General features: G+C 34.8%; 1 non-coding gene across 1 annotated transcript; it reads left to right on the plus strand.

Moving 5' to 3' along the window:
* Nucleotides 1-1,105: 1,105 nt before the first annotated feature.
* On the plus strand, nt 1,106-1,211 carry LOC128568247 (U6 spliceosomal RNA). Its single transcript, XR_008375067.1, has one exon. It is a non-coding gene; the product is annotated as a U6 spliceosomal RNA (small nuclear RNA).
* Nucleotides 1,212-19,056: the final 17,845 nt, after the last annotated feature.

Genomic DNA, 19,056 nt, shown 5'->3' on the forward strand with positions numbered 1-19,056 from the left:
GTGTGTAGATAACCTTTGTAGAAAACTCCAAGGTATCGCCAAAGTAATTTCTAGAAAGAATAAGTGAAGTCAGACAATTGGCAGAATAAAAATTCAGCATTATGCTGAGCAAAAAGGACTATCTTTAAAGGTTATAGTATGTATGATTCTATTTAATAACATTTTTCAAATGAAAAAGTACAGACATAGAGAAGACAAAGTGATTGCCAGGAGATTATGGGGTTGGAGAATGGAGTAGAGGTGACAATGTCTGTAATAGGGTAGCCTGAAAAAAGTTGTAATGGAAATTTTCCTCATCTTGACTGTGGTGGTGGTCACTCAAATCTAAAAATATGTTAAAATTACATAGAATTAAGTACATACACGCACAAATGGGCATATGTAAAACAGGTAAGGGCTGAACCAATATCAATTTCCTGATAAGATATCATTGGCTGATGAATGTAAATGTGAATATAAAATTACATCAAATAGAGAAAAGTTTGGGGTTTTTTTTTGTTTTTTTGTTTTCAAGGACATGGTATGTTAACTTTTATAGAGCCACTGGGGATGAAGAAAGATGTAAAACCCATGCTTTATAATTCTCATCTGAGGTTCTTTTCCCTGCACAATGATGAGGGCTCAAAGTCAATGATGATATAAATGGAAATAAACAACATAAAAGATATAAAATAAAAAATTAATTATTACTAGTTATTTGCCTGAGTTATTTTTATTTTTATGAATTTCTATAATTAACTGAAAATACAAAATTATAAAAGTTAAGGAAACAAAGGGATAATGTTGTTAAGAAGAAAGTAGAGCCAGTCAATATTCTTTCCCATGTATAATTGTCTGAGAACGTGAGAATCTAACACTAGATATCATCTGTGAGGGTACTGTAATACGGTTCATTTGCATTTTCTTTTTTTTAATAGATGGCATATAACTATAATTTTTTAAAAATGAATAATGATCTTAAATTTGGAAAAATAAGTGGGAAAAGCAAATCATCTCTGGTATCTAGGCATATTAATTTCCTATTGCTGCTGTAATCACCACCAACAGTGATTTCAACAAAACGAATTTATTATCTTTCATTTCTAGAGATCAGAAATGTGTCTTAGAGTGCTCACTTTGACATATAAATACTAAAATTGAAATGGTACAGAAAAGATTAGCCGTGCCCTTGCTTAGGGATGACACAAGTTTGTGAAGCATTCCATATTAAAAATTTTCTAAAAGTTGATGTTTTACTGGCTAATGGTAACATCTCAGCAGGTTGTGATCCTTCTAGAGACTCTAAGAAGAATCCATTTTTTGTCTTTTCCTTAAGTTTCCAGAGAGTTTCTGCATTCTTGGGCTCATGGTATCCTTCCAGTAAAACGTAATTTCAGAGGGGGAGGTGCAAGATGGCCGACTAGAGGCAGTTTTCAACAGAAGCTCCTATCCAGCAGGAAAAAAGTTGGACAGAAGTGAACTCAGAGAAGTTAAAATTGGGGAGTTAAGCATAAAGGGAAGAAATCTAGGTGCACATCATCCCCCCTGAGACAAGTTGTGAGGGAGAGAAAAAGGAAGAAAGATAACAGAGATCAGTTATAGGGAAACTATACTAACAGCACCTGGTACCAGAGGGGACAGGAGACCCCTCAACTAACCAGGAGGCCCATGAAGCCTTTCCACATTGAGGGGGAGGGGAAAGGACTTCTCATCTAACCACACAGGAGAAAGCGAAGAGGTTCCTGGTCTCCTCCACCTGGGAATTTCTACCTCTGAGTCCCCACACTGCCTGGCACAAGTGTGAACAAATTTTCTTTCCACAGTCCTGAGCCCATAGACTCAGGATAGACCCACAGTTCCTGCCCCTCATGGTACCAACCTTGCCTTGTGCAAACAAATTCAAATTAGCAGTGAACCTGCAGCCTCAGCCCACACTTCCCCCTCTCTGGTGGCCTGACCCACTGCTCCCTGCAAAGGCTGGTGTGTTCAGCAAATTCTCTGAGAGAACTTTGCATAGTGTAGGCCACGGAACCCATTCACTCCCTGTTGAGAGAAGACACAGTAATGCCTCAGTTCTAACTTTAGTGTGGGGAGCTGTGGTCTCTCCTGGCTCTCATTCCAGCTAGAGGACCTTTCCTCTGCCACAGAACGCCTGCCTGGTGTCTGTGCTCAGTGACCTCCAGTGACCCCTGGATTCCCTCCTAGCAACTTGGAGAGAGACAGGCCTACCCTCCGTCAACTGTACTGGGAAAGTCCAGGAACTAGGCCCCTTTTCAGCTATTGGTGACAGCTTCATTTTATCCAGTCCATAGCCAGGACTAAAGAGGGGAAGGACCATGACTTCTTTGAACTTGTTTGTACAGGGGTTACTTATGCTGCTGGTGTGAGTTCAAGTGAGACTCTTAGACAGTACTGTCCACAGATTCTTATTGTCTAGCTGCCACTGGCTGGGGCTGCAAATTTGCTGCTAAGGTTTCTGTGAATTCTCTTCCTCCAGCTGTCCCTGGTGGGGCCAAGGTCACAGCTGTTTATGTCTCTGTACAGCTGAAACTCCAACAAAATAATGTGGCTCTGGTAAACTAGGTAGAAGACAGATTGATACCAGTATAAAATCAGGTTGCACTATCTAAGTAAGGCTGGTTCTCAGAGACTCTTGCAGCCATGAAAGGAAGCTTTGCAAGGCTGTGGGGGAAGGGCCAAAGCACAAGCTCCAGCTCATTAGTGAAGGGATGGTCAGCTACATTTCCTGGGGCCTCCAGATCTGGTCTCACCCTACCAGTTTAAGTTGGCAAATAGGTCTGTATGATGCTCCCAAGGCTTCTCAATTAGATTATCTCTCAATAACTATTCAGGAAAACCCTAACATTTCGACTGAAAAAAATATAATTAATATTTTTTTAAAAAACTAAAAATACTCATGGGGAGGAACCAGCTGAGAATTCTGACAACATGAAAAATCAGAGCAAATAAACTGCCCCAAGAGATCACAAGGGCAATACAGCAGAAAATACCATCCAGACAAATTTCCAAAATGTCAGAAATAGAATTAGAATTCAGAATAAGTATGACAAATCAGATGAATGGAATTAAGGTGAAATTGGAAATAGAAAAAAAAAAAGTTCTCCAGTAGCTATCTCAAAAAATTACTAAATTTACAGCTCAGCGTCTGTAGTTCAGTGGCTAGGGCTCCGGCCACACACACCAAAGCTGGTGGGTTAGAACCCAGCCAGGGTCTGCCAAACAACAATGAGAACTACAGCCAAAAAATAGGTGGGTGTTGTGGTGGGTGGCCTGTAGTCCCAGCTACTTGAGAGGCTGAGACAAGAGAATCACTTAAGCCCAAGAGTTTGAGGTTGCTGTGAGCTGTGACACTCTACTGAGGGCAACATAGTGAGACTCTGTCTCATAAAAAAAAAAAAAAAAATACTATATTTAAAGACACACTCACCAAGGAAACAGATAGAATGAGAAAAGATAAAGCAGACCTTAAGGCATTGAAATGGGTATTTGAGGAGCTTCAAAACACAGTAGAGAACCTCAGTAATGAAGCAAAACATGGATAAGAAAGAATTTAAGAAATTAAAAACAAGACTTTTGAATTATCCCAATCATTGAAAGAGGCAGAAAAAAAAGAAAACAAGAACAAAATATTCCCTGAGTTATTAGATTTTTCCAAAAGATCCAAATTATAAGGATTCCTGAAGGAGAAGAGGTTGGTCTTAAAAGCACTGATGTTGTACTTCAAGACATCATGGTGGAGAATTTCCCAAGCATTGTGAGAATTCAGAACAGTTTTATAACCCCAGCATGACAATCCAAACAAAGCATCTATTAGACACATTGTAATTAATTTGCTGAAGTCGATATGAAAGGGAAAATCCTGCAAGCATCTAGGTGTAAGAAAGGCCTTACCTACAAATGGAAAAATATCAGGAAGATATTTTTGAGCTGAAACTATTCAACCCAGAAGAGGATGGTCATCAGCCTTTAATCTTCTTAAGAGAATTATCGGCCCAAGTATTCTGCTAAACTGAGTTTCATTTGTAATGGAGAAATCAAATATTTTACTGACATGCAAATGGTGAGGAAATTTCCAATAATTAGACCATCTTACAGAAAGTACTCAGACCCATTCTTCATACTGACCAGAACAGTGGTCCACCACCAAAAGATAAAAATAATGTCTGGACCATTAAAAAGTGAGATGACCCAAACTACACCATACCTATTGATTCTCTCAATAAATGTGAATGGCTGGAATTCCTCACTAAAGAGACACATGTTGGTTGACTGGATACAAAAGCTCAAGGCAAATATCTTCTGTCTCCATGAAACACACCTAATCTCAAAGGATAAAATGAGGCTCAGGGTGAAGGGATGTAAAACAATAATCTAAGAATATAGAAATCAGAAAAAACCAGGGTTGCAAAAATATTTGCAGATACAACTGTATTTAAACCAATAAAAATAAGGAAAGACAAGAATGGGCACTACATAATGGTCAAGGGAAGCACATGACATGAAAATATTTCAATATTTAACATTTACACACTCAACCTAAACATTGCTCAATACATAAAATAACCTTAAATGATACCTTCCTGCACTATAATAGTTGGACATGACAGATCCTCCAAGTAGAAACTAAAAAAGGAAATAATGAACTTAAACACAATCATAGAACAAATAGACTCAATAGACATTTCATTATAAGAAACTGAATACACATTCTTATCAGCCCATGGGACATCCTCCAAAACTGATCATATTTTAGGACACAAATATAATCTTAACAAATTCTAAAAAATAGAAATTATTTTGTGTATCTTCTCAGACCATCATGGAATAAAAATTGAACTCAACAACAAAAGTCTTCATACCCAAATAAAGTCATGAAAACTAAGCAATCTTACCTGAACAACAGATGAATTAAGGAAAATACTGAGATGGTAATCATTAAATTTCTTCAAGAAAATGATAAAGAAGCCACAAGCTATCAAAACCTGTGTGACTACAAAGGCATTCCTAAGATGAAAATTTATAGCAGTAGATGCCCTCATCAGGAAAACAGAAAGAGAGAAAGAGAGCAAGTCAACAATATAATGGGCCATCTTGAGCAACCAGAAAAAGAATAACAATCCAATTCAAACTCAGCAGAAGAAAAGAAACAAACAACATTGGAGCAGAATGAAATGAAATTGAGAACACAAGAACCATTTGGAAGATCAGCGAAATAAAAAGTTGGTTCTTTGAAAAGATCAACAAAATCAATAAACCCTTGGCCAAAATTGCATCAAAAATACTAAATCTTCCAAACAAGAAAAGTCCTTGCCTAGATGGGTTCACATCAGAATTCTACCAAATCTTCAAACAGAAACTAGCACCTATACTGCATAACCTATTCCAAAACAGAGAAGGAATTGGGTGTCCCCAACACATTCTAGGAATCAAATATAAATTATCCTGAATTCAAAATCAGGAAAAGACCCAACAAAAAAGGAAAACATTATATCCATATCATTAATGATTATCTATGCAAAATTATATTTAAAAATGATCTCAGGAAACAATATAACAACACATTAAAAAATTATACATCATGATCAAGTAGAGATTGGATACAATCTGGATACAAAAGCTCAAGACAAATATCTTCTGTCTCCATGAAACACACCTAATCTCAAAGGATAAAATGAGGCTCAGGGTGAGATTCTAGTTTATGGTCAATATACATAAATCCATAAATGTAATTGACCACATAAATAAAATTTAGAGTAAAGACCATCTTAGTTGATTTATAAAAGACTTTTGACAATATCCCACATCCTTTTTTGACAGGAACACAGAAGAAAATAGGCTTAGGTGGGACAGTTCTCAAACTGATGGAAGCCATCTACAAAAAAACCTTCAGCCAATATCATTTTGAATGGAGTAACAATGAACGATTTCCATTTAGAACTGGAACTAGACAAGGATGCCCACTTTAGCCACTGCTATTCCCCATAGTGCTGATTGTCCTAGCCATCACCATCAGGCATGAGGAGAGCAAAGGTACTTACATGGGGACAGAGGATGTCAAATGCTTTCTCTTTGCGGATGACATGATCTTGCACCTGGAAAACCCCAGAGACTCAACTACAAGGCTCTTAGAAGTGATCAAGGAATATAGTAAGTCTCAGGATAAAAAAGGAATGTCCACAAATAAGTATCCTTCAAATATGTCAATAATAGTCAAGCTGAGAGTAAAATCAAAGACATGATACCTTTTACAGGAGTTCCAAAGAAGATGAAATACCTGGGGATATATCTAACAAAGGACGTGCGCAATCTCAATAAGTAGAACTATAAAATCCTGAGAAAAGAAATAGCAGAAAATGTTAACAAATGGAAGAACATACCATGTTCATGGCTGGGAAGAATCACCATTGTTAAAATGTCCATACTACCCAAAGTGATCTACAGATTTAATGCACTCTTTATCAAAGCACCAATGTCATACTTTAAGGAACAAGAAAATATAGTACTTCATTTCATATGGAGTCAGAAAAAAACCTCAATAACCAATACAAATTTATAAATAAAAGAAAATCTGGAGGTATCATGTTACCAAACTTTAGGCTATACTATAAGTTTATGGTGATCAAAACAGCATTGTACTGACAGAAAAATAGAGATATAGATTTACAGAATAGAATAGCTAACCTATAGATGAACACAGCCATCTATTGCCATCTGATCTTTGATGGACCAAACAAAAGCATGCACTGGGAAAAGAATTTCTATCTAATAAATTGTGCAGAGAGAACTGGTTAGACACTGGTAGAACACTCTCAACATTGAGAAAAACTGATCTTCACTGGATAAAAGTCTTAAATTTAAGACACAAAACACTATAAAAATTCTATAAGAGAATGTGGGGAAAACGCTTGACAAAATTGGCCTGGAAAATTATTTTATGAATAAGACACCTTTGGCAATTGCAGCAACACCAAAAATAAATACTGGGATATGATCAAGCTAAGAAGCTTCTACACAGCTAAAGGTATAACAACTAGTGCAAACAAACAGCCCTCAGTATGGGAGAAGATGTTTTCATGCTATAAATGCCACAAAGGGCTGATAACTAGACTCTACAAAGAACTCAAATTAATCAACAAGAAAAGAACAAACGATCCTGTTTTTAAGTGGGCAGGATACTTGAACAGAAACTGCCCTGAAGATGACAGATGAATGACCAACAAACATGTGAAAAAATGTTTATCATCTTTAATCATCAGAGAAATGCAAATCAAAACTACTACCCCGAAAACAAGACAGTGTCTTATTTTAAAGTGTGCTCCCAAAGATGCGCTAGGTCTTATTTTCAGGGGACGTCTTATCGTTCCTGTAAGTAGGTCTTATTTTCGGAGGATGTCTTATTTTCGGGGAAACAGGGTAGGAGGGCTGGTTGTGGTGGCTCACTCCTGTAATCCTAGCATTCTGTGAGGCCAGGGGGGTGGATTACTTGAGCTCATGAGTTCCAGACCAACCTGAGCAAGAGCAAGACCCTGTCTCTAAAAATAGCCTGGCACTGTGGTGGGTGCCTATAATCTCAGCTACATGGGAGGCTAAGGCAAAAGCATCACTGAAGCCCAAGAGTTTGAGTTTGCTGTGAGTGATGATGCCATAGCACTCTACCCAGGGTGACAGAATGAGACTCTGTCTCAAAAAAAAAAAAAAACAAAAAAAAACTACTCTGAGATATCAATTAAGTCCCGTGAGATAAGCTCACATCACAAAATCCCAAACATGCAGATGCTGGTGTGGATATGGAGAGAAGGGAAAACTTTTACACTGCTGGTGGGATTGCAAACTAATATAACTTCTATAAAAAGAAGTATAGAGAATTCTCAAAGAACTGAAAGTCAACCTTTCATTTTATCCTACCAGCCCTTTTTAGCTATCTATCCAGAAGAACAATAATTATTTTTCCAGAAGGACATTTGCACCAGAATGTTTATTGCAGCTGAATTCACAATTGCCACGATTTGGAAGCTATCCAAATGCCCATCAACTCATGAGTGTATTAACAAATTGTAGTATATGCATACCATGTCATACTATTCAGCCATATGAAAGGATGGAGACTTTACATTTTTTGTTTACCTGGTTGGAGTTGAAACACATTCTTTGTAGTAAAGTATCTCAAGAATGAGGAGGGGAGAGTTATCCAATGTACTGAATACTAATATTAAACCAATATAGAAACAACTACATGCCCACACAAAAGAAAAAAACACAAATATAGTCTACCGAGAGGGAGAGGAGTGGGAAGAGAGGGAGGAGGAGGTAGGGCAATTGGCAAAAGGAGGGAAGGCAATTGGTGGGATCTCACCTAATGTGCGCAGTAGGAGGCTGTTCAGCATCCCCTGGGTGAAGGCCCAACACAATCTGAACTTTACCTTAGAATTAAAAACAATGTAACCTACACATTTGTACTCTCATATTAATTTAAAAAAAAAAAACATAATTCCAACCTCTTTGTCCAGTCCCACACCATCTTCTTTGACTCTGCCCCTCCTGCCTCATCTAAGGACCAGTGTGATTACATTAGCCCATATGGGTAATGCAGAATAGCCTTAAATGAATCACACCTGTAAACTCCTTTTTGTTTTGTAAAGTAACATAATCAGCATTTCTGGGATTAAACTGTGGACAATGGGATAATGAGGGATCATTATTCTGTCTGTCTCCCACATGGGTAAATTGATAATCAATATATTCTCACATTTCAAAGTTCAAATTCAAGAGCAATTATCACTAAGTCGGTGTTATGAAATATTTCAGGAATTAAAATTGCATATCCAGAAATCTGTCAGAATTAGGAAATAGCACATACTCCATTTAGGGATGTCCACTGCAGATCATATGACTCTCGTATGATAATCTACTTTCTTTAGCTACCACAAAAAATGAAGGCTATGATTAAGTTGTATCTTTATAAATTGTATTATTGGCCAGATACAGTGGCTCAAGCCTGTAAAACAAGCACTTTGAGCGACGGAGGTGGTACATGGCCCGAACTCAGGAGTTCCAAACCAGCCTGAGCAAGAGCGAGACACCATCTCTAAAAACACAACCAAGCTGTGGCAGGTGCCTTCAGCCCCAGCTACTAGGGAGGCTGAGGCAAGAGGATCACTTGAGCCCAAGAGTTTGAGGTTGCTGTGAGCTGTAACATCACAGCACTCTACCCAGGGCAACAAAGTGAGACACTGTCTCAAAAAATAAAAAAAAGAAATTTAAAAATATGTGTATATTGACGAGGATTGTGTATATATTGGATAATCTACAGGCATTTTCATAACATGAAGTATTTCTTTTTTTGTTTGTTTTTGCAGTTTTTTTTTTTTTCTTTTTTGGCCGGGGCCGGGTTTGAATCTGCCACCTCCAGCATATGGGGCCACCACCCTGCTTTGAGCCACAGGCACCATCCAATGTGAAGTATTTCTGTAATTTTTGCCTTTTGAGAAATTAAATAGCAAAACTATATAATCTAACATAAATGCTCATATATAGACTGTACCAATATTCTTGCATAAGCATTCACACAGTATAACTTCTCGATTAAAATACGTTACTATGTAATATTTTTAATAATTGAATAATAAAATATTTTCAACCAGAATGATGAATGTGGGATCTGCAATCATTAAAAGTCAAGCTTTCATAAATGGTTAATAATTTAATGATAATTACTGAATTTCACCTGCCTCCCTCAACCTCAATAAATGGAAATCCTGGATCTTCTTACATAATAACTTGTTCCACAATATTCACATGCATCAAATTTCTAAAAACAGACACAATGTTAATTCTCCTTTAGTCATGTGGCTAAAAGCTAATGATTTATAGGTTATGGGTCTTGTTCTTTTTATTTCATTGAGAATTTATGAAGTGGGCCAAGAAAACAAAAATATGTCTCTGGTGTGCCAACTGTAATGATGTATAAGATATTTTGCATCACTGGAGGCCAGTTATATATGTAAAATACCTGTTAAGGCTTAGGTATTATAATCCATTTGCCATCTCATTGTATCAGTTTCCTCTCTCCTGAAAATTAAAAACTATCTGGTTAGCGAGGCTTTATACCGTTATGAGCTTCTGTTTGTAATCATTTTTGAAATCAGAAACATTTCCTCAGGAAACTGCATTTTGATTCGAATATCTAAAAACGTTGTACACATTTTGACAGTTTGGTCACATACTGAATATATTTTTTAGAATTAATAGTTGTAAGGGGTTTGGTTCTATTTCAGTGTTTTGAGCCCATAGCGCTAATGTCATTTACAATTTTATAAAAAATAATTGTTATTTCACACGAAAGTATTTGTGTTTAAATAAGTAACCTAAAATGATTTATGTTCAATTTATCCATTCTGGTCTGAGTTTTCTTTTCTATTTATCACTTATAACATAGTAACAAAGTTGGCTATGAAATATTTCTTAATAAGACTCTAACCCTCAGATATCTGTAAATTAATTAATTAATTAATTAATTAATTTAAAAAATCTCTTATAAATGTAACTAGAGAGTGTCTTCCTTGAGGCTCAACATTAAAATGTATCTAATTTCTTAAGGATAGTCCATAAATCTTAAAGGGAAAAAAACAATTGAGAATTATAAAGCTATACAGTGAATACCAGATAATAGTTGTGGCTCTGTTTTACAAGTTATATGTTTTATAAGTTACATAAATAAATAAATAATCCTATCTTCATAAATATTTAAATAGATGACTCCATAAGCAGCACACGCATTAAAAAGCACAAGCTTAGGCCAGGTGTGGTGGCTCACACCTGTAATCCTAGCACTGTGGGAGGCCGAGGCAGGTGGACAGCTTGAGCTCACAAGTTCCAGACCAGCCTGAGCAAAAATGAGACCCCCATCTCTACTAAAAATAAAAAAACTGAGGCAAGAGGATCACTTGAGCCTGAGTTGGAGGTTGCTGTACGCAGTGACACCATGGCACTCTGCTAGGGCGACAGCTTGAGACTCAAACATAAAAAAATAAAATAAAATAAACCCAAAAGCTGCCTGAGAAAACAGCACGGATGAAAGTAGCCATGAATTAAAGTAATACCCATTGTAGAACGTTTACAAATGCATACACAGAGAACACAAGGAAGAATATTCCATTTGCTGGGAAGTAAGCTGCTCCTAAAAGACACTGTAGCAACACTTAACTACGTCCACATCTGACTTGTTATGTATTTGACATTTCCTTTATGAGAGCATTTTTAGTTTTGAAATTAGTATTACTAACGATTGATTAAATTGACTATGGAGGAAGCATTCCACAGTACTAAAAACAATGTAAGTCATGCCTTCCTTTATAATCCTTTTTTAAAAATACAGACTGCGGCAGGCTAGTCATTACCCATTTCATTCAGGAACATTAACCTTGGGATATTGTCAGAATAGAGAGAATAAAACACATTATAGTAAATGTAGTTCAATTTAGGATGTAGTAATTTTTTTTTTAATGAAAATAATACCATTACTTTAAGGAAGCGACGTTATCATTTCACAATTTTGTATACTCACAGCATTAGCTTCTGTATCAGAATAGTAATACCATCATTAAGTGAAATAGTGGAAGAGAGGAACGTTTTACTTGTGGTCTGGCAATTAAAGTCCGAAATACTCATTCCATCTAAGAAGGACGGATATGGACTGACCATCCTTCCTGTCTTCCTCCCTCACTCCTTCCTTCCTGTCTTCCTCCATGCCTCCCTTATTTTCTCCTTCCTCCTCCCCTCCATCTTCCCCTGTTCCATATTTTCCTCTCCCTTCCTCTTCTTCTCTTCCTCCCCCTCTGCTTCTCTTCCTCCTTTATTCCTTCTCTATCGCCTTATTTTTCCTCCTCCTTCCTCTTTATTGAAGGGTGCTCTTTCTTCTCAATATTACCATCATTTTTACCCCTATCTAAGTAATAGGTAAACTCTGTTTGTAAACACTGAAACTATAGTCATAAGTTACATAGATATAGACATTAAGATGAAAGAATTATACATAAAGATTGGAAGTAAATTATAACTTGATTAAGCCATTTCAAGTCATTTAAAGAAAACTATGCCATATGCAACAGAAACATGGCAAAAAGAGCAATTAATATGTGGTCTTTCTTGAAAATTGTTGGTACCTTAAAGTTATGATGTTGCACACAATTGTTCACTTAAATTGTATGATAATCTGAAGTAATTATTTTTATTTTTGCTATCTGGGTAATACAAAACATTTAGAAGATCAAATTGAAGCATGAGATAAGTGTATTCTTACTATCACCAACTAAGTGGATATATAATTTCAAAAAGCTTATATGAGAGAGGTATAACGGTATATTATAGAAAAAATATTTCAAATTCTCAGAGTTATAAAGATGACTATGTCATTTAGTGTCTGTCATTATTAACTGCAACTCTCTTCAGAAGCATACTATAATGATTACTGACAGCTTTGTTTGAAATCCAAATCATATTTATCATATTTTTAAAGACTGGCAGAATGAAATCTTCTGGTTTTGATCTGAAAGAAGTTAAGCAAAAGATGAATCACTTCACATCTCTTAACCAGAAAAGAGATTTGCAGTTAGGAAATCAAACATAGAAAAAAGAAAATGTGTCTGAAAGGTTTTCCTAGTGCATTATAATCCTATTAGGGACCAAATCCAGCAAAGAGAAAATTAAATAGCACATTTAGACACTGAAGATAAAAACTGCCGCTTATCCTCCTATAATCTACCACTTACTTTACATTAGCAATTTGAAAATCCATTCCACTCAAGACATCTCAAAGGTATTTAAAATAAAAAAGAGTTTCCTTAAATCCACAAATATAGTGATATTAATATATATGAGTACATGTGAGTATATATGTATAGATATAGATTCATAGCCCAGATTAATATCTGTATCTACATATATAGAAAGCGTGTGTGTATATATATATGTATAAATACGTATATATAATGAGAGATCTAGATGTATATATTAAGATATAATTTTGTTTTTAGGGTACTAAAACAAGGAAAGTACTATTAATTATCCATTTTACAAGATAGAGATAAACATTCTTCCTCTAGATGAATTTATGTTTAATGTAGATAAATCTTCTATTTCCCCAGTCCACAGTAGATTTTCTTTTATAGCCAGAGCTATATTCAGCTCCAGGAATGATGTGTTGATTATGGTTATGGCTTATTCTTAATTTTTTAAATATAATTTCCAACAGTGGATATTGGAGGTTGAAAGTTTGCTTCAGATGAAATCCTTAAAGGAATTTTAAAAAAGGAAAAAAAAATAAGAAAAGGAAGGGAAAAGGAAGAAGAAGAATAGAAAAGAAAAAAAAAGATCTATATAGTGAGCTACTTTGTCTGTTCTGTGAAACAGGACAAAGCATTGTTTATATTCTTCACACAACTTCAGTTCCTATCCTCTTACTTAAAATGTAAATGATTCTCCCTAGGAAGGACAGCACACAAGGGAATTGTAATGGTTATTACTGTCATTTTAAAGACACAGTACATAGCAGTCAATCTATTCAAAAATATTCCCTTGATCTAGTTACCAAAATAGCAAAATCTCTCATCTTTAAAGAGTGTTCAACAATTAAAGGTGTTTTAATTTAAAAATCAGACCCAAAATTTAGTGGCATGTTATGCTTTATTAATCTTGAGATAAAAGCCTAAATGGCATGGCAACACTGTGTTATTTTAGGGTGGGCAAAATAATAACAAAGAAAACTAAAACCAAAACTCTGTTGTAGGGGAAATAGGATCACCTGACAACGATGTTAACCTGTCTATTCAATGATAGTGACTAAGGGCTGGTAGCACGTGAGTTTCTATATTTATTTTTAATATCCCAGTAAAATAGACCAAAACAAGTATATTTCTTCCTCTATTTTTGTATTAGAATGGAAATTGGAATATATATCTCCTTACTTATAGCTCAAAGTTTTTTTGTGGGAAGTCTGTGGGACACATAATTCGTAGTTATCATCGGATTTCTCTCTCTCCATACTTTGTGGTGTTCAGGAAGCATTGACATCAGCTGCATAAGGAATTGTTGAAAGTTGATTGTATGCATTTATCTGGCCTGCCATGGTGCTTCCTCATAGTACCATGAGCATCCAAAAGCAACTTTCCTAGGACTGCTATTTTACATGCAAAGTATTAGTTGCTTAGAAATAATGATTATCTGTTGGAGGAAACTGAGTAAGAGTATTATAAACACACAAGTAATAACTACTTTCCTATGAGTGCATTCACCTTGTTTTAAAAACAGTCACCAAAAGAAGTTCTGAAATTATTTTGAGCAATGGCATTACCATTAAGGCAACTGCTTTAACTTTGAAAGCAAATACTCTGAAGAAAATTTGGTTGATTCTCTTCCACTAATACGTAAGTAGCACACATTATGTTGTATTTATGTTCCATATTTGATAAAGCAACCACTCCTCAGCCTCTGGGAAAATTTCCATAATGTTGCTCTAAGAACTCAAAGATTATTAACATCTCTGAGGAAAAGTGCATTTAATGATAAGGGAATCAGTATGGGGGAGTGCTAAAGTAAGTAATAGTTTGAAGACTTTGAAGAATATGAAAATTATAACTATAGGAGAAGATTATATATTTTTTAGGAGAAGATTATTAATGGAAGAATATGTCAAGTCAATTATGTGGTATATATGCTAGCTAGATAGGTAAATAATTTTACTTAAATACTTTACATGTTTACTATAATATGTTGGTCACAATTCATCATAAGCATTTTATGATACTCTCATTTTTAGTGATTTCTTTTCCAGCTCCCCAAACATTGCTATTTCAGACCACAATAATATTTTCCTGGAAAATAATTTCTTAAATTAGTAGACAGTAAATACCAAAATTACCACTTAAGAGTAAAAAGATAAAGCTTGTACTTATTGCATAAGAAGAGGAAATTTTAAATCCAATGTTTCATTGCAAGTATATGATGCTGGGAGCTGTAAGACCATGCAGAAAGAATACTTCGCTTTTCAGTCATCATAAGATCTTGTCAGAGCAACTTGTTAGTAAATGAAACAGTCTGTTTATGCTTATTGCCCTATACGCTCATTTATCCACCATGTTCTGTGCTTGCTCTATGAACATCTGGAACAAAGAATGAGAAAGAAATTTCAAGTGAAATAATAAACATTTGAGCAGAAATCAGAGTGCTTTTGAATAAAACAAAGCATTTTTTGGAAATGTAGTTTTAAGCAATTCTAGGGTATTCAGATGCTGATGTTAACATGTCTTTTTAGACTTCGATGATATTTAACTTGAATATTAATGACAATTTCATTAAAAGCTGATTTCTCTCACAAGTAGATTATTCTCCTCTTGGTTTCTACAATTCAAAGCTACTATTTTATGTTGAATAGGCATAGATAATTCAGAATTTCAGGGTGTGGCATACTGTTCACTACATGATTAAAAAAAACATTTTCCAAATTATAGATATTTCAAGCAAGGGGACTAGAGTATATCCACGTTTGATATTGTATTGATGTGTTCACCCAACTCTATAATATACTGTCATGAGTAAAATTGTAACAGAGACAGCAGAATAAATAGAAAGTCAGATAATTTCTCTGATAAGCACATATAACCATATCATTAGGAAAATACTCCTCCTGATTTTTTTACTTTATTACAATTACTGAGTATTGGGTAGTACCATTTATCTCTGAGCATATATATTAATTAATTCATACTGATGTTTAATATCTCAAAGAAATATCCTTGCCATATAAAAAAATGGTCATATGTGAAGGAATCTTCTGATTGTCTCAGTGTTAGCGACCATATTTTAGTCAGTATAATAGTTTTACTGTAAGTGATCTCTTTGCAGAAAACATATAAATACAATGGTTCCCAGAATTATGATGTCATAACACCTATATATACAAGGGGAAGAGAGATATATCCTTTTAAATTGACAGTTTATAGTTCTCTTGTGGATTTCTTCCAGCTGAAGAATCTATAATTCTTCTTTGTCAGAGAAAAAATTGTAAGTCTATGATTTCAATCAGGTATTATAGAAAATTTCAGATACCCAATCCAAAAAATGGACAGTTGATGAAAAAATCTTACCTCTTTTTTATTTCCAAACTGTTGTTGCCAAATACTGGTCATATTTTCAAGATACTAAATCTGACCCAGTAAGCTTACTGGGTGATTATTGTCATTCAAAGATATAATATTATTCTATTTACAGATCCACAGTTATACAATGGTAATTGGAATCAAAGGTTGTGTGCTGAATGAAGATAGAAAGTAATGGAATTGAAAATAGGGTTCCCAAGTAGCATATTATTTTTTTTTATTCTCTTGCTATACATTCCACACTGTTCTTTATCATAGGTATGGCATTTGAAGCAAATTCATGCAGTGTATACAGCCATTTTCTCTATATTCTAGCAGGAACCAACCAACATTCCTTGAGTTCCCTGCTTCCCTATCTGATAATTTGTTTTTTTTTATGATAACCATTTCTGTTTTTAAAATATCACATTAATAACCCGATTGTATCTTTAAAATGTCAAGCAACTAAATATCATGATTTTTGCTACGTATCACTCTTTTGTTATTATGAATATATAGCAGTTATTGAGTAACGGTATGAAAGGCCATTTCTTCAATAACCTGTTCCAGTTCCTGAGTGATCCATGGATGCTCTGCTGTTGTAAATATGCCATTCTATCGCCTGGTTCTGTTGGTAATTGGCTATAAAACAGTTGGCTGACACATATCAATAGTTAATCTTAAGTTTTACTGAAACAACTCTTATTCTTAGACTAATAATGAAAATAAAGTTAGAGGCTTATATAATTTTCAGAAACTTCAGGATTTAGGAAGCAATTTCTCACTATAATGGGTTTTATTTGACAGTTACAGGATAAAGATGGACTTGAAGCCAGTTCACAGGATAAAGATGGGTTTGATTTCAGACTTGTGTGTGGGCATGTGTGACTCCCACCTCTGCAATTTCTCATACATACCCATATGCAACTATTAGTCAATATTTAACTCAGTTTTTAAAAATTCTTTTGTAAATTGTATTTTATAATAATAACACTTTAAAAATAGTCCCGATCATTTTACAGTCCTCTCTTTAAAGACTGTTCCATCTGAGTTTCATCTATCTAACAAAGATGGCAGTTAGTGACTTTTTAAAAGATAAGAACATATATTGGCTCTAATTTTAAAATTCATGACCATGGTGCCTCTACCTATTACTGTGATAAGCCAAAATATTAGTTGGCAAATGAATTTTTTGCCTTGCTTGATTAGTTTATTAGTTACAAAATGATGATCTTACATTTTATCATTTTTTTATTTGTTTACTTGGGTATTTCTAGTGATAACTTCATTGTTTACTAGTTGTTACAAAATGGTAACACTATAATTTGTATAGAAAATTTTTCTATAATTTTTATAGAAAAAAGCAGTATTAAGTGCCAGTTTACAAAAATAGTTGAGTTATTTCCTTACAGTCTTCAGTTATGATGCATTAAATTTTTATCCCATTATGATTTCAAAAATTTAAATATACTTGATATATATAATATAATATAGTTAATCATTTATTGATCCTATCAAACTTCCCAAAAGTTTAGTAACTTTTCTAGTCGGCTCTTGCATTCTTTTGACATGTTCAAAGTAAAAGTTGATAGTTATTTGCTTTCTAAATAGACAATATGTTTCAGGTTCAAATCCCAGACCTGGAATCAAACATTTTTCTAACATGCACTAGTTGCTTAGAGTAGAAAATACTATGGTTTTGAAAAACTTCAAAATTTCTACTTCCAGTCCAAACTAAATCTTTACACTTGTAATACTAGAAACAAATCATATCGCTGTATGCCTCACATGTATTTTAAATTCAGCAAATCCAAACATGATTCTATCCCCACAAAATTATAACTATAACAAAAGCAACAACACATGTTTTCTACTCTGTATCCTTGTATTGCCAACATGTATTGATGTCGCTAACTTAGACTAAGGAATCATTCTAGATACATCTCCCTTCCTTATGCTATATTTAGTTCCCAATATCATGAATTTCAGTTCCAAAATATTTTATAATTTTACCTCTACCATGTTATTCCAATGTCTGTTTTATCAAATTGTTATTTTTTTTGTTTGTTTGTTTTTGTTTTTTTTTTGTGGTTTTTGGCCAGGGCTGGGTTTGAACCCACTACCTCCGGCATATGGGACCGGCGCCCTACTCCTTGAGCCACAGGCACCGCCCGATTATTTTTAATAATTTTAGAGTTAATTTCTTCCCTAACTGGCAATACAAAGAATCAGAATGTTCTTTCCTATATTAAATACTGTGGACTCTACTTAAAATGAAGTGGAGATATTGTAAAGTCTGTATCCCCCACTTTTAAATCCACTTTCACATTAGTCCAGAATACAGATACAGAAATCACTTACCACTCAGGACCTCTTTAATGACTTCTCATTCTGAGAGGTACCCAAATTCACCAGAATCCCTTGCTATACCTTTACCACTTCCTCTAAATCCTTACAATGACAGCCTTTAGTCATAAATTAAAACATATTTTGGCTCTTCTGATCCAGAAATTTCTCTAAAGGAAAGTTTCCTTAGTCCAGGCAGTCTGGAAGTATGAGAAGTTAATGTCCTCAGAAACAGTCTTAAATTAATAAGAGAGTGAGTGAACTTTTGGTTCCTATTCCTGTAATAATATGGAAAAGAAACTCTCAGGTACATCCAGTGCAAATCCTCAGAAGATTCTAAATTAAATTTAGTCCAACCTGCCAATGGCAGTAGCCAGCTCGGTAATAGCCCTCTTGACTTTCCTTCACTCTTCATCCTGCTCTCTTCCTCTACATCCTGGGACTTCCCCAGTAAATGAAATCTATGCCTGACTATATCCACTTTCTGTGCTTTAGGCTCTGGTTTTGAGAGAACTGAAACTACAACAGTAGTTCATTCTCATAGACCCAAAATAAATAAGTAGGCATTTCTTCATCTTTT

The sequence above is a fragment of the Nycticebus coucang genome, chromosome 16 (genome assembly GCF_027406575.1).
Source record: "Nycticebus coucang isolate mNycCou1 chromosome 16, mNycCou1.pri, whole genome shotgun sequence".
NCBI lineage: Eukaryota > Metazoa > Chordata > Mammalia > Primates > Lorisidae > Nycticebus > Nycticebus coucang.